The following is a 15,783-nucleotide window of genomic DNA, read 5'->3' on the forward strand; positions in this document are numbered from 1 at the left end:
ATGCACCAAGAGCTTGTAACACTCCAAAGAGAAAGGAAAAATTGAAATTGCATCATATGACCCCTTTAAAAGAAGACTTTTTAATAATCCCTATGGGAAAAAATACTTCAGAAACAAAGGTCGCTGAAAAAGTAGGTGGCGATTTTTTATTTATTTTTTTTTTAATTTTATTTTATATATATATATTTTTTGTGTTAGCATGTTGCTTGGCAAACCAATCAGCCTGTCAGGCTGTTTCGATTTCCCTAATAATCATAAAAACACACAGCACACACACAAATATTGGGTAAAATTGTTAATTGGATCTTTTTATCAGTAGTTTTTGGTTTTGAATGAATTAAGTATATCTATCGTCATCAATTACTTTTACAGAGCTAGTTGCAGTGTCCTCTCCCAAAGGATGCATGTGATGTTGCCTTAGATTTTAGCCAAAACGAGGTATCTTGGGAGAAACTATAAATTAGTTGCCTAGCTTTTAAAACAGCCTTTGTGCCACAAGCCCATCTATGATGCCTTGAAATGTTTTTAGGTTTTTGGATCAGTATCTCTCCTGATACAGAAGAGCAGGAGACAAATATGTGCTTTGATTGAGACATCTGTATTATAAATCACTGCTGCTTTTCTGACAGCCTTTTGTTTGTGATTTAAGGAATAGGTTCACCCAGAATGAAATCTGTCATCATTTGCTCACCCTCATCCTCTGAAACCCATACGATTTTCTTTTTTTCTGTGAAACACAAAAAGAGATTTTGCACAAAGGGCTAAAACCAGAGACTGTCAAGCTCCAAAAAGGACACAAAAAAAACTATGCGAGAGGAATAAATCGATATACAAGTTGCAGTTCAAGTCCACTGTAATTCTCAAATCTCTGCTTGTGCATATTCAAACCTGATGCCCCAAGATCATTACACCAGTTTTAATGTCAATGATGTCAGTTAGCAGAACATATTTGTGGTTGTACCCTTTTTTTCTTTCCTTATTTAGTCTTTTTTTCAGAGTTTATCATGTCTATTTTTTCCTTCAGGTCATCCTTGTAGTACTTTGATGTATGCTTTTAGAGATTGGAGTTGTAGTTTTGTCAGCTTCCTGCCTCTCTTCTATCGATCTATTGGGAAGAACTAACTGTTTTACTCTTTTGTTTTGCTCACATGGAGGACCCAGAGTGGATGTGTATTAATCCTGGGTGCTACCTCTAATAGAATGATCAACTCCTGATGTTGTATGCGCCATAAATCTTCGCCCTACTCCCTGTCTTCCTCTTGTCAGAAAGTGCAAGAGTGTGCACTTCTCCTGCGGTGCACTTTCCAAGTGGCGTTTCATATTTATTTCCCCTTTCCTGTTCTGCGGAGGGAGTGCGAGCGTGTTTCTTTGTAGGCAGGGGGTGATTGTACAACATAGTGTGTGCTTTTCAAGTGATTTTTATGTAATGTTAAGAGTGTTTTGTTTGTTTCAACTGAGGATGTCACTGAGGTTTCTCTCGTACGTACACACAGCGAAGCAGGATTTTAACTCTGCTAGCTTTGCATTCACTGACATTAAATGTTCTTTAATAGCAGTGAATTATACATAAAGACCAAGTGTGCTTGGACAAACCTGCTTAATAAAAGCCCCACTTTTTGATCCACACGACTCTTCTACATTCATTAAAAAGGCATGGCTCTTAAGGGAATGTCATAGGCCCATTGGTGGTCGGGCATCTCGCTAGGTCTTTCCTTCTCTAAGGTAGATATGCCAGACCTCGCTGTCCTGTATCAAAGCCTCTGTCCCACATTTGCCATTTAATCTTCGTTGGATCTGCATAGGATGTTTGTACAGTCCTGACACAATTCTGTGAAGCCTGCGGGCCACGGCAATCAGTCATGAAAGATCTCCCTCTTGTTATTAGTGTGGGACTGCAGAGACTTTTGCCTTTTATCAGATACACAGGCCTGAGATCCATCTTATGCCCAAATGTGCCTATTCATCAGCCAGCACAGTTGCATACTTGCACAAGGGGCTCATTTGCAGTCAAGAGAATTTATTTATCTTTTTGCAAATTCGGACATGTATAAACAATAGTCGAAGATTCGATGCTTCGATAGGAGGAGCCTGATTCGACTACCAATCTCACAGTCGAATATTCGCGGGGTGTTATGATCATGCCATTTTGTCTATGTGGGGGTGCTCAAATGTCTGATTTCACATAGAACTACTGGTTTTCTCCCAAGTTAAAATACAGCCTATTAAAATAATGCTGTAAATAAGAATCTGAAAAGAAAGAAGCTTCAAATAAATACTTTAACGTGCGTGAATAAATCCAACCACCCCTATAGATTTAAGTTTCACTTTCCATAACCCTTGACCGACAGAGGAGCATCTTGGCGGCAGGGATTTAAAACTTTAACAAGACTCAAATTGACACAGGCAGAGTGAAAGACTGGATTTTTTTCGATCAGGTAGGGTACAAGTGATTTCATAACATTTCAGCCGGTTTATATATATAGTGTATATATTATTTAGGCCTATCTCGTAGGGCTGGGTGATATAGCTAAAAAATTTATCAACGACATAATGTTTCATATCGTTCGGTATCGATAATTATTGACTTTTTTTTATAACCTTTTTTAAAACAAAGAGCAATAGAAAAAATGTTTAAATTTAAGTGCATTACGTCTAAATTAACAATCAAATATCATTTCGTAAGTTGCATAAACAATTATGAACAACACGGCATCATGTATTTATGCATTGCTTAATACAAAGAGCTGAAGCGCCATTCACACAGATTGCATTTAAAAAGATATGAGACGCAGTGAAAAGTAATAAACCTCCACAAATTCGTGACGTGTTTTCTAAAAGTTTAAACTGTTTTAACTTTGCATGGCTTTCTATACATCTCTTGTGTGACGCGAGTGCAGCAGTCATATTTGTCCGTCTAAAAGTAAGCGCTTCATTGTAGTACTACGGTGATTATCTCTTCAGCGCGCAGCGCGAGCAGGACAAACAACAATGCAGAATATTAATAACGATGACTGGGACTGTCATATACATAACAATTATAATGAGAACACTATTATAATAAAACACTGTACATTTTTATAGTTTAGTTGCTGTGTTTCTGCACGTTGTTGCGTGAAGAACCCGTCCACAAAAGGAGTTCATTCAGACCCGCCAGACACGTTTATGTGCATTCGGGGCATTTTGTGCAGATAGCCTATAAGTCGTAATATTGGCGTTATGTTGTATAAATAACGAAGCGTATTCTATATGAGATAAATGATGAGTTAAATCCCATTGATTAAAAACCTGCTATCAAATGCTTCATTCTACTGGTCATCTTCAGCGCGCGCAGCTCAAAACAGAAATGCAGGACATTAATAACTACTGTCATATACATAACATTATAATGCAGGGCTCAGACAAAAAAATTGAGTAAGGAGCTATTGGCTCCTATAAGCAAAAATATGTAGGCGCCAAATTATTTTTTTAGGTGCCACAGAATAAACATGTTTTATTTCTTTTATTATTATTATTGTTTATTTATTGTTTTTACATTACATTTTACATAAGGTTCACTTAAAGTGGGAACTAAATGTCTTTTCCAACTTGAAATATACAGTCACAAAGAATTGTTCATTACACAGAATCTATACCAGTATCATGGACCATAAGCATCACTTGGCCACTGAGTGTAGTTTGGGCTCCTCCTAAATGCATCCTATAAATGTTGTCATATGTCTTTCACACATTCAGTCTGTTTTTCTTCATTAGTAAAATGCAAATTTATAGGAGGAGTTGAATCATGTAGGCAACAGGTTAAGTAAAAATATTAATATCAAATAGCGCAAAAATATAGCAAAATGCTCCTCTTTAGTTATGTTTCTAGCTGGCTTATGGACACCGAATGGTTATTCAGAGGTAAATGTAGTTGCAATGTTTACAAGCGTTACACGTTTTCTGCAGTTTGAAACACTGAATGATCTTTTACATTTATAAAATAGGCTACCTTTTGATGTTAATTCATGTTCATTATGTACTATAGTAGTAAAGATAATGGGTTTACTTGCCGCTTGAACTGAGGCGCTAAAGCGATCGCACCTGCTGCATTAAAGAGCGCCAAACCCGTATTTATTGTTTGAATTTCGTTATAATTTGGCATAATTTTAAAGCTGATACTTTGTTTATTAAAAAGTAAAAAAGCACAAAGCTTTTTTGCGATTACTGGACGGCAAGTGCGCTTCAAATAATATCAAGTTCACGCATTAACAGAACACAGCATATAGACCAAGATCTTGATAAGAAGAAGCCATATTAGTAATGATTATAAACGAGAATTGTTAACGATATTGCCATATCCACACAGCTGACAGCTCTACCGTTGTAGTTTGTTCAAGTTGTGCACGAAATAGACGCTGCTTTTGTGCACTTTCACTTCGCACGTCTCCGTCATTTCGATCTCTCTCGCGCCGCTCAACTGAGCTGTGTTTAGCAGACTGTGTGCGTCAGCGCTGCTGTGCTGCAGAGATGAGCACGGTTTCAAACTCTTTTTTTTTTTCTCCACTAAAACGGTGATGCGCGTCGTCTCAGTTTAATACGTGAACATAACAAAAGATGTGATCGCAAAACAATTAGGAAAAAAGGCATTACATGCACATTTTTAAGTCATAACATGTAAATATATTGTCGCCAGTGGCGACCTCAGCAAAAACTTCACTCGCAAATTAATATTTTTGGTCGCAAATGCGACCGTTTTAGTCGCAGTCTGGAGCCCTGTAATGAGAACACTATTATAATAAAACGCTGTGAATTTTTAGAGTTTATTTCCCGTGTTTCTGCACGTTGTTGCGTGAAGAACGTGTCCACAAAAGGAGTTCATTCAGAGCCGCACAGACACGTTCGTGCATTCGGGGCATTTTGTGCAGATAGCCTAAAAGTCGTAATATTAACGTTATGTTGTATAAATAACGAAGCGTATTCTATATGAGATAAATGATGAGTTAAATCCCATTGATTAAAAACCTGCTGCTTCATTCTACTGGTCATCTTCAGGGCACGCAGCTCAAAACAGAAATGCAGAACATTTATAACTACTGTCATATACATAACGTTATAATGAGAGCACTATTGTAAAAAATGTTGTGAATTCTTAGAGTTTCGCTGACGTTAACTATGTTTTAATCAAAACATAAAACATTATTTACCCCGTTTGTATCTGCGAGGCGTCCGTTACACATTTTCCCTGTGAAAAATGTTGTGAATTCTTAGGGTTTCAATGGCGTTTAATGTTAACTATCTTTTAATCAAAACATAAAACATTATTTACCCCGTTTTACAATAGTGCTCTCATTATAACCTGACTTACATTTCACTGCTGGTCATATATTCTCTATATAACCATGTATGTGACAAATAAAAAATCTTGAATCTTGTATCTGCGAGGCGTCCGTTACACATTTTCCCTGTGTTAACGTAATTATGACTGTCGAATGTCTGACTTGACTCTTGGTAATGTATTTTGCCCCGCCCCCAAAACATACGATTCGACTATCAGTCGAATATCGGCAAGATTCGAAAATTCCGATTCGACTATGAAAATCCTTAGTCGGGGACACCCCTAGTGTACCACTTGCACTAACCACTTTCACTTATAGATATCAGATCTCAGCTGGCCCACCAATCATGAGTGCAAGGATCCATCTTACTAACTGTATTCTCCTGCTGGGACTCAATATGCAAAGGAGGTCGGGAAAAGCTGAACACAGGAGTAATGCAGAGAGACATGCAGGTACATTTGACCTTGCATATGAAAGCAACATCTTCATTAACAAACCATCAGCCTGTCTCCAAACGGCATGTTCTTCTGTTCCTTCAAGGCGGGGTAGTTCACCCAAATTAAAATGTCATTTACTCACCCTCATTTTGTTCCAAACCTGTATGACCTTCTATCTTCTGTTGCAAAAGAAAAAAAATGTTGTATGTATTTTTGTCCATACAAAGTCAGTGATATGCAAAACAACATATGGACAGTTGAAACAGGTTTGAAATGACATGAGGGTGTGTAAATGTTGATAGAATATCTATTTTTTTGCCTGACATGTCCCTTTAATACAGTTCTCCATACACAAACCCAGAGATGGGTTATAATGAAAGGCTTGTTCCTTTAGATGAGTGTGAGTTTTATAAGCAGTGAAGGATCAGTAGTCTGTGTCGGTTGAATAGATCCCACAGCAGAGAAGAATATTCCAGCGCTGATTCCATTTGCATTAACTCAAGAAAAGCCAGCATTTCTCCTCCACGTGTGATTCACAGGTCAAGGTAAGGCTCATATCTCACCTGTCAGCAGAAGAATGGCAACAACAGGGGTGATAGAAAATGCACACACAAATACAGATAGAAGCAGAGGTGCAGAACACTCTGTACCAGAAGATACATTGTTTTGATGCACTTCCTCCTCTCTCCGTTTGGTCTTAGCTGTGGATTGGGGCTGTTCAGTTGGAGATACTTGTGTGTGAGAGAGATACAAAGAGAGAAAGCGTGTCTGTGAGTGACCTTTAGTGGTTTGGGTTCCATCGGGGGCAGATTAATTACTCTGCAGCATTAGCATGACGGGCCCTGTGCTTGTCAGCTCGCAAATGTCACCTCATGAACTTCAGCCACTCTGATTAGAAGTGAATGTACTTGCTTAATAAGAGATTCCCTCTATTTTTCCGTTGTGGAATGTTTTCCCTCCCATGGCCTCAGTTAACTTGTCCCTTCAGCACTCTTGAATGGTGACTTGAATGGATAAAAATGCCTCTGTAGGGGATTGAAGGATACAGCTGTGCCAGATTTGCCATCGTTGTGTGCGATGAGATGGTTACAAGTACTCAAAAAACAGCAGCCAATTTATAATTGGCACAGTGGAATATTGGGCGGTACCTAGCGTTTAATTTGAGTCAGGATAGCAATTGTATATGGTGAATTCACAGGACACTTTCTTAGACAGAGCGCAACTGATAGGATGAAGTGAAACGTAATGTAGGAGTCTTGAAACTCCTTTTTAAAGAGTTAGCTCACCCTCCTAAAAACAAATAGTTCTTAACTCACCCTCATGTCATTTTAAACTCATTTGTTTATCTTTGAAACACAAATGAAGATATTTTTAATAAAATCCGAGAGATTCCTGTCCCTCCATTGAAAGTCCATTTCACCACAACTTTGACCACTCAAAAAGTTCTTAAAGACATTGTAAAACTAATTAATGTGAACCAAGCAGTTTAATCCAAGTGTTCTGGAGAGACGCTATCACTTTATATGCTGAACAGATATAATTTAGCCTTTTATTCAACGCACATACATGGAGCTCATCAAATATGGTAAAAGTAAGCTCAAAGATGCATTCTTGATGTGCAAGAACAAATGAGGTTCTGTTTACCATACTTGTTTTAAAGATTTGTTTTGAAGATGAACAAAAGTCTTACACCGTGTCTACACCGGACGTGACTGTTATTGCTCGCATCACATCGCACCGCAACAACTACAGGCTGTCTACTCTGGACACAATAAAATGACTATTGCAGATCATTTGTCCTTTGTGTCAGTATGTCATCAATAGAACTAAGCATCAGTTTACTGTCAGAGCATCGCATCTAGTGTAGAGAGATTTTGTTTATAATAATTTGAATGGGTTTGTAATAACTTGGGGGTAATTAATGACAGAATTTTTATTTTAGGGTGAACTGTCTCCTTTAAGGTTGATCTAGGGCTGTCAAATTAGAAATCAAACTTCGAACATTATTTGAATGGAAATACAAATGGCATGTTTGATTGCTAAAACTGTGCTTTCGAATTGAAAGATGTGTGGAAAGCACTGATAGCACAGTTATGTTAAAATATACGGTTGACAAAAATATAAGAAAAAAAATGGCAGTTAAAGAAAAAAAAATGCATTAACATTGTTTTTAGAAAAATAGTTATAGCATTAAAAATTATCGAATCAGTCAATAATATTGCAATGCATTTTTGAATTTGCCTGCAGTATTCTTCATTGAGAGTGATATGCAGTCATGCTTATTGCCCGTGTGCATCCATCATGTTTTATAGTGGATTTTATCAACTGTAAATGCAAGCTCTTTCTGCCAAGCTATCAGCTGAAACTTACTTTGATTGAACCTTATTTCTCACACCTACTTGTTTTTCTCTGCCAAAATTTCTGTAATCAAATCTTGTAGATTTTCGACAGCATGTGTCTATATCTCTTGAGAATGATCAGGTGCAAGGGATCTGTGAGGGAGAGGAGCTCTGAAGAGTCAGTGTAGAAATGCTGGACTCAGTCTTGTGTAACCCTTCTCTGCTGTGCTGATTTGCTAAATACTGCACAGGTAAAATCCCATTATGATCGACTAAACACTTATATTTATAAGAAATGGCAAGCTGAATGGTATAAATGTACAACAAACAAACTATACAAAATCAATCCTGTAGTTGGTGTAAAACGTTGTCCCCACTTTGAAAATCGATGGGATCATATTGTCTACACTCGCTGTCGAATAGGACATTCCAAACTAACCCATAGTTTTCTGTTGGTGGGTGAAGATCCTCCTTTATGTTCTTTATGCCAGAATCCATTATATTTGAAGCATATTTTGATAGATTGTAATAGTTTAAAGTCTGTCAGAACTCATTATTTTTCTGTTGACTTTTATGGAAAGATTTTTAATGAAGTAAGGCCAGATTTAGTTTTAGAATTTTTATCTAAGATCAAATTTAAAAACTTAATTTAACTTAACTAACCTCGTTCTCGCCATGAATATAGCCGAGGTAGCTCGTGTAGCGTCAAATCAAAAACACAATTTTTCATTTGATTTAACAAATCAGTTATTCATTAGATTAACAAATCGTCACAGTCCCCTCACCCAATAAACTGGGTGCCAGGATGTCTGCAACGACACCAGGCCCCCCTGGTCCCCATGGCAACTAATGCTGATATCACTGGTTTTATGACCCACAGGAATGTAAGTAGGGAAAATCACTGCATGTTCAATAGCAAGAGGCACAATGCACAGTAGAAATGGACTTTTCTACTAATTAATTCATAGGAAAACCTTTCTTTGAATGAACACACATATACTTCAGGTCATGGTGTATGTTGTCTTTGATATTTTTAGACATTAATTATTCATATTTCCCTTATGAGCTGATTCGCTACACTCGCATGGCGTTAAATCATAAACAAACAAACAGATTATGATAGACTACTAATCCTCACCTGCTGGCAGACTGCTTACTATCACTCTCGCTTGCTCTTTGTCTTTTTCTTTCTCTGTTCCATTCTTGCAGTATCCCCAAGCGGGAGACTGTGGTTTACAATAGGATTATAAACAACATCCGCTGTGGAATCCGTCAAGTGTAGTTGTTAGTGTTGCTGCTGGTGTGTTAATTGGCAGATAGATCACATGGGTAGTGTGAGCAAATCTGAGAACGACAGAAAAATCTTTCATTGAGTCCTGTGAGATGTGTTTCTTTATCGAGAGCAACAAATCTCATCTGTAAATATGACCATGAACTCCTCTTTCAGTGATATTTTTTTAACATGTCTAAGAATAAAGTTACATGGAAAAAGAGTCTGCAGTCCTGTGTGCATGCATAAATAGGTGCATAACATGAATGAATGATTCATAGCTGAAGCCAATAGCATTGCATTATTTATGTACATCGTCGAGCAGCTGGCCGGCTCATCCGTGAGGATTGACGTTTGACATGCAGGGTTGGGATGCAAAGGTCCAAAGTACTGAGGCTCAGGGGGTTAAATGCCAAGGACCAGCGGCCCCCTGATCCCTTAAGTTCTTGCCCCAGAATTCCATCCACTAGGACATCTCATGCAGGCTCGAACAATAGAGCACTGCTCCTTTCCTGAAAATAAAGCTGCATGCATGAGGATCATATTCTCTCATATTTCTACTTCCTCATGGGGAAAATGCAGGTTGATGATGACTTTGTATTCATAAAGCAGATGAACCTTTATATGCTGAATTTTCATTTGATTCATTTCGACCTTAATATATAAACTTCATTTTAAATGTTACAGCCATCCTAAGCCCTGATCTCTGTGTTTTTTCTGTGATCTATTGTGCTTAAGAAGTCATGTAGTTTCTTTTTTACCCACATTTGGTCCGAGGAATACAGGACGATGACAGGGTGGGTAGATGTAGACCTGAACAGCAGGGGCTCAATTTGTGGAGCTTCGAGCTACATCAGTAATGATCCTTCTCTCTCTCTCTCTCTGTTTCTGTGCAGGTCTTTGGCTCTGCTGATAGACTCCCTCCAGTAAGGTAAGCTGTAGATATGTCTGTAACCATGTGACTTCATGTGCTTGCATTATCAGATTAACCGGATTTGCTTCTTATGACCTTAACCTTTAAATAAAAAGATTAAGTTGCTTAAATGCTTGAAATTAGTTTTGTAGACTAATATAAATTGTGTATATGCTAGGGATGCATGACATATCAGTACAATATAGGTTATGCTTGATTTTATAGATTTTTTTTTCCATGTCTCTTTGATGAGTAGAAAGTTCAGAAGAACAGGATTTATTTTAAATAGAAATCTTTTGTAACAATGTACAAGTCTTTACTTTCATCTTTTGTCATTGTAACGCATCATTGCTGAATAAAAGTGTTTGATTACATAGAATTATAAACACATACTGTACTACCATTTTACTTAAAAAAAAAAAAATATCGTAAAAAAAGTGCATGCTCATTTCCTCTATTTTAACTTTTTTTTTTACTTTTGCAATCATCTTGCTCACTTAGAGTTCAACACTAAAAATTGAACACTGTTAAATTTCATCTTTAACAAATCTCATAATGAACATAAATTTAATAAATTGTAATAAAATGTATGCTATAATGTTGTGATGCATAAATTTACTTGTATAATTTTTTATTATTTAGAGAATATAATTTTAATATTAACATTTATTGGATATCGGTCATAACATGAAAATAATTATCAACCAGAATTTTTATATTGGTGCATCCTTATTATATGCGTATAATAAAGAAAAGAACAGGTTGTGACTATTTGGGACATTAATTCGTTCAGAAATGGAGCGAGAACAGGTTTTGTCATTCTAATACTGATTAGTTTGACTGCATTGAAACTAGAGATAGAAAAGCTCTGATAAAATACAGACACAATGTAAAACATACACACAGTGAGCTATGGTAGTGGGAGGAGTAATCATAATGGGGGAGCAGCCATCTATATCAAAGGTGCACCATGGGATCCTTTAATACGTTCATGCTTATAGCAGCATAAACTCTGGATCCTTTGATATCTTCATGCAGTAGCAGCATAAAGTCTTCCCTCCATCTCCGATTGCTCCCAGGCTGAATGGAAAATATCACATCTTCATTTTTTTGCCGCTTTGAGGTGGTTTCATTTGTTCAGGCAACGTCTTGTCTCTGTAGTCAGAGTTTGAAGTCTCTGCAGTGTAATAGAGGCACATCATTCATGCAGAGATTGTTTAAATCCCTTCCGTTCATATGTTGAAACAGTGTTGTGATGACCAAATTTCTCTCTCTTCAACCCCTCTCCACCTTTCCTCCTGTCCTTTCTCTTCTCGTCCTCTTCCAACTACATCTGACACCTCTCTTACCCCACTGAGGATGTCTGCTGTCTCTGTCTGCCAATCTTGTTTCTTTACAGGAGAGGATGTAATTGAAAAAGACACATTTGTAAAGAAGGCCATATCGTATGTTTAGCTTATTACTTTTGGTCTACTAGCGCTGTTTTTTTCCTCTCTGGAGTAGCTTCTAATGTGGCTGTGTAAAGGCGGGCGTACATGGTGCGAGTTTTGCTGTCGTACGAGCTCACAGGCGATTTTTTTCTCTCGGGAGAAAATCGCAGATGCTCGCATGGTCGTGGCTCGTACCGTGTGAGAAGAATTACGGGCCGATCCGAGACGTTACGAGCACCTCCCGGCCTCCCAATAATTTTCAAACATGTAAAAAAAAATTTAATTTTTTTAATTCGTGGCGTATGTGCGGTTGAACGAGACGATTTGGCGATCCATACGCGAAACGTAATGCTTTCGTCAGAGTTTGTAAAATCGTAGTAAATTCGTGTCGTGTGTGACTGCCTCCGTACGATTTTCGGATAAACTCAATCGTGACATGTGCCAGAGCTCACGACGTTCTGACCTTCAGAATCGCACCGTGTACGCCCGCCTTAATTTATGGTAGGTTCGGGCAGAGCTGTTTAATGCCATCGGCATTCGGCCTCCTCTGCCATCGGCAGTCTACGTGAACGCCTGCAGACACTCATCTGTGAGGAGCATCTAAATATGAAACAAATGAAATGCAGCAGCAGGAAAAACAACATCAGGACTGATGATTAATGCGATTTACTCAGCCAGCAGACCTGTAAGTTTCCTCCACCGGTCCCTCGCTCAGTCACTCGCTCGCTAACCGTGGGACAGGTCTTGTGTTTTAAACGGCCTCCCAGATGGGTGGCGAGTGTGAGCGCAGGTTGAAGGCTGCGGCTGGTAATTGCGGAGCTGCAAATGGATTTATGTAGCATAAGCTGTAGTGCATTTAATGTTGTTTGATCCACATGCTCAATCACAAGCTGAAGGGTGACCTGCAGCACGGGGCCATTCTGTCTTTGTGTTTACCCAGGGCAGGGTGTCACCCCTTCCCTCTCCTTGTAGCCTCCAGCCCTACGCCTCACATCTCAACCAGAAGCCACCGGTCATGTTAGCTCAAGTGCTCTGACTCTGTCGCACCAGATCAGCTGCCAGCGAATGCAGATCTTCCTCGTGTCTTGTTCCTACATTCATGACTGTGTACTTCTATTCTCTCCATATGGCAGTGTGCTAATAAGCAAACCTCATAGATGGGCTCCATGCCCAACGGGCTCATCTGTCCCAGCTTGCTAATAGTTTAACTGGATTAGCCGGTTCCCCACACGGGCTGATCAGAGCTCATAATGCTGATCACCTCCATTGATCCGATTGATCAGGGCTCTGCTGAGAGTGCTGAAGAGAAAGCCACTGTGCTGTTTCTTTTCCTAACGTGTCCTAAGGGGATGCAGATACAGACTGCCGCTTTGCACATATGGGCCACCTGGGGATACATGCGAGGTGATGGGGTGAATGAGGGGGAAAGAAGCGAAACTGAATGCTGGTTTGAGACAGATGGAGTGAAACTGAACCTGAGACTCACTGTCTGGTTATTGATGGGCACTTCCTGTCATCAGTATTGGTCTCTTGTCGTCTTAAACCAACGTACGGCCCTGTTACTAATCAGCTGAGATAAACTGCAAGCACACAATCAGTCCCACTTTGACCCGACAATCTCTCATGCGAGATTAGTTTCAAAATATATAAATACGCTAATCAGTGCATCTTGTAGAAGACAGCTGTTTGGGTTCTTCATCATTTCGTATTCTGCCATCGTTTCTGTTTTGGTTCCGAAGTTTACTTAAAGTCCTTGCTAGTTTCTCTGCCCAATTTTGCTAATGAAGTGAGATTTTTAGAAGCTGGGATACAATCCAAATGAGACCTTTTCCCCCTCACTGTTGTGCTTTTTTTTTCATCTCACCACCATTCTAAAATATAAGACATTCTGCATCAAAACTTGCTCTCCTTGATGAGGCACTTTCCAATTTAATTTCCTGACTGGTCTGATTGATTAATTGATGTTGTTAAATGGCTCCTTTGGTAATGGCTTAAGCTAAAGCGCAGTCTGTCACGGTCCCTTACGGCCAGAGCAGCTCTGTCTTTTCTGTTTAGTGTGGTTATTTGCGTGCGTGATGTTACATCACCAGGACTGTGCCAGAGCTGACATCACTCAGCTGTGCCCTAATGGAAAACGTTGGCTCTGTTTATTTTATTTAAGTGCAGGTCAAGGCACTGTGTAGTTTTGACAAGTTGGACGCCTGCCTGCATTCAGCCATGGAAAGAAGGGACTACTCTAGTTCTTTGGCTTCTCAGTCCCGTTGTATTTAAGCAGGTGGTGTCCATTTCGTTGATCAGCCTTTCAGGCTGTGTTATGGCTGGCTGTGCTCTTGTAGATCTTGGAGAGAAGGAAACCTGGGTTAGGTCAAGCTGGGTTCACACAAGTGACAGGTTATATTAATCAAGTCACTCTCATTCAGGGCCTCTTAGTTTGTTAGGTCAGTAGCACAGTATACTCATACAGCTTAATTAAGTTCAGTAAAAATTCATATAATTATTATAAATATAGCAATAATGTATACTTTTTTCAGTATGAATTGTCTATAAATGTCAAACAGCATAATGGGGCAGTGTCTCTATGATCAGTGATGAAGAGGTTCATCTGTGAGGAGCATCTAAATATTCAATTTAATTCACGTTTATTTTTTATTTGTTTTTTTATTTAACAGGGACAATACACTAGGCATTTTTACACACATACAACCATTGCCGTGTACATAGGACACATAGCATAAAGTTTGCATGTCCTTGTATAAGTTTGCAGCCTAAGTCCCTGGTTAGGCTTTTACATAAAATCAAAACATCCTAATAAAAAACAAACACAATCATCACAAGAAACAACACAAGTACACATGTATATACAGATAACTATTTGAGTAGCCTATATGTTGTGTTTGTTTGTATAATTACATTACAGGCTTAACTGATTGGGAAGCCTGACCCCAAATTATCGCACAATAGGTCATATGTGAAAATATCATAGTATACATAAACATTTGAGCTGCTTTAAGAGATATACATGGTCTTATCAAACATTTTCTTAATATGGGCTTCAAACTTAAGCTTAGTCTACAATGACACCTAAATATTTAAATTCACTCACTTTTTTAATTTCCTTTTTGTCAATTTTGATTTTAAATACATCCAGCGCTTTGTTGTTTAGTGAAAAACTCATTGAAACCATTTTGTTATAATTTCAAGTTAAACAGTTATCCTGCAGCCACTGGGAAACACTGACCGGTTGCCTGGTTAACAATTCTGCAGCCAGATGAGAAGTTTTTGCTGTTACATAAATAATTGTCATCTGCATACATTTTACAACCAACCTCCTTGCAATTTTCAGGTAAATCATTTATATATATATATATAAACAAAATAAAAGCAAAGGACCCAATATCGAACCTTGTGGTACACCTAGTTTGCATTTTTGAAGTGATGACTTCACACCACAAATTTTAACACATTGCTGTCTACAACCCAGATATGATTTGAACCAGTTTAGAGCTTGAGAAAAGTTAATTTGTTTCAATTTATTTATGAATTCTTCAGGATTCACAGTATCAAAAGCCTTTTTAAAGTCTAAAAATACTGCTCCCACTACGTTTACTTGATCCAATCTACTTTTTATGGTATCTATAAAATGACATATAGCCATTTCTGTTGAATACATTGGCCGAAATCCAAATTGCTTAGCGTTTAAAAGATTTTTTTTTCCAAGTGATTCATTAATTGTTGAGCCACTAACTTTTTTAACTTTGGAAATTACTGGGATAATTGAGATGGGTCTATAACACCTCATCAGTCTTTCCAGACTTAAAAACTGGGGTCACCACAGCGGTTTTAAAATTTTGTGGAAACTCACCAGTTTTAATAGATAAATTTACCAAATTAGCTATTGGCTTTACCAGTGTTGCACTATATTTTTTAATAAGAGAAGCATCTAAACCGAATATATCTTTAGCTTTTGAATTGTTTAATTGATTAAAAACTTGATTTAATTGATGAAAAGATTTTATCTTGATCAACCTGTAAAATATAAAAAGATGGTGAATTTCTTACTACATTATGTGATAAACAAACAG

The 15,783-nt window shown here is 38.1% G+C and overlaps 2 protein-coding genes across 2 annotated transcripts in view; both read left to right on the forward strand.

Annotated features, from left to right (window-relative positions):
- LOC107696866 (bifunctional heparan sulfate N-deacetylase/N-sulfotransferase 2-like) overlaps positions 1–15,783 on the forward strand; it is a 133,724-nt gene that overhangs the window by 48,784 nt on the left and 69,157 nt on the right. The window contains exon 3 of the mRNA XM_016497403.1: positions 10,255–10,289. The gene's annotated coding sequence lies outside the window, so the exon portion shown is untranslated. The remainder of the gene's footprint in view (positions 1–10,254; positions 10,290–15,783) is intronic.
- LOC107696865 (regulating synaptic membrane exocytosis protein 1-like) overlaps positions 1–15,783 on the forward strand; it is a 99,177-nt gene that overhangs the window by 29,301 nt on the left and 54,093 nt on the right. The gene's annotated exons all lie outside the window — the stretch shown is intronic.

This window comes from Sinocyclocheilus anshuiensis, unplaced genomic scaffold, assembly GCF_001515605.1.
Source record: "Sinocyclocheilus anshuiensis isolate Anshui unplaced genomic scaffold, SAMN03320099.WGS_v1.1 scaffold1224, whole genome shotgun sequence".
NCBI lineage: Eukaryota > Metazoa > Chordata > Actinopteri > Cypriniformes > Cyprinidae > Sinocyclocheilus > Sinocyclocheilus anshuiensis.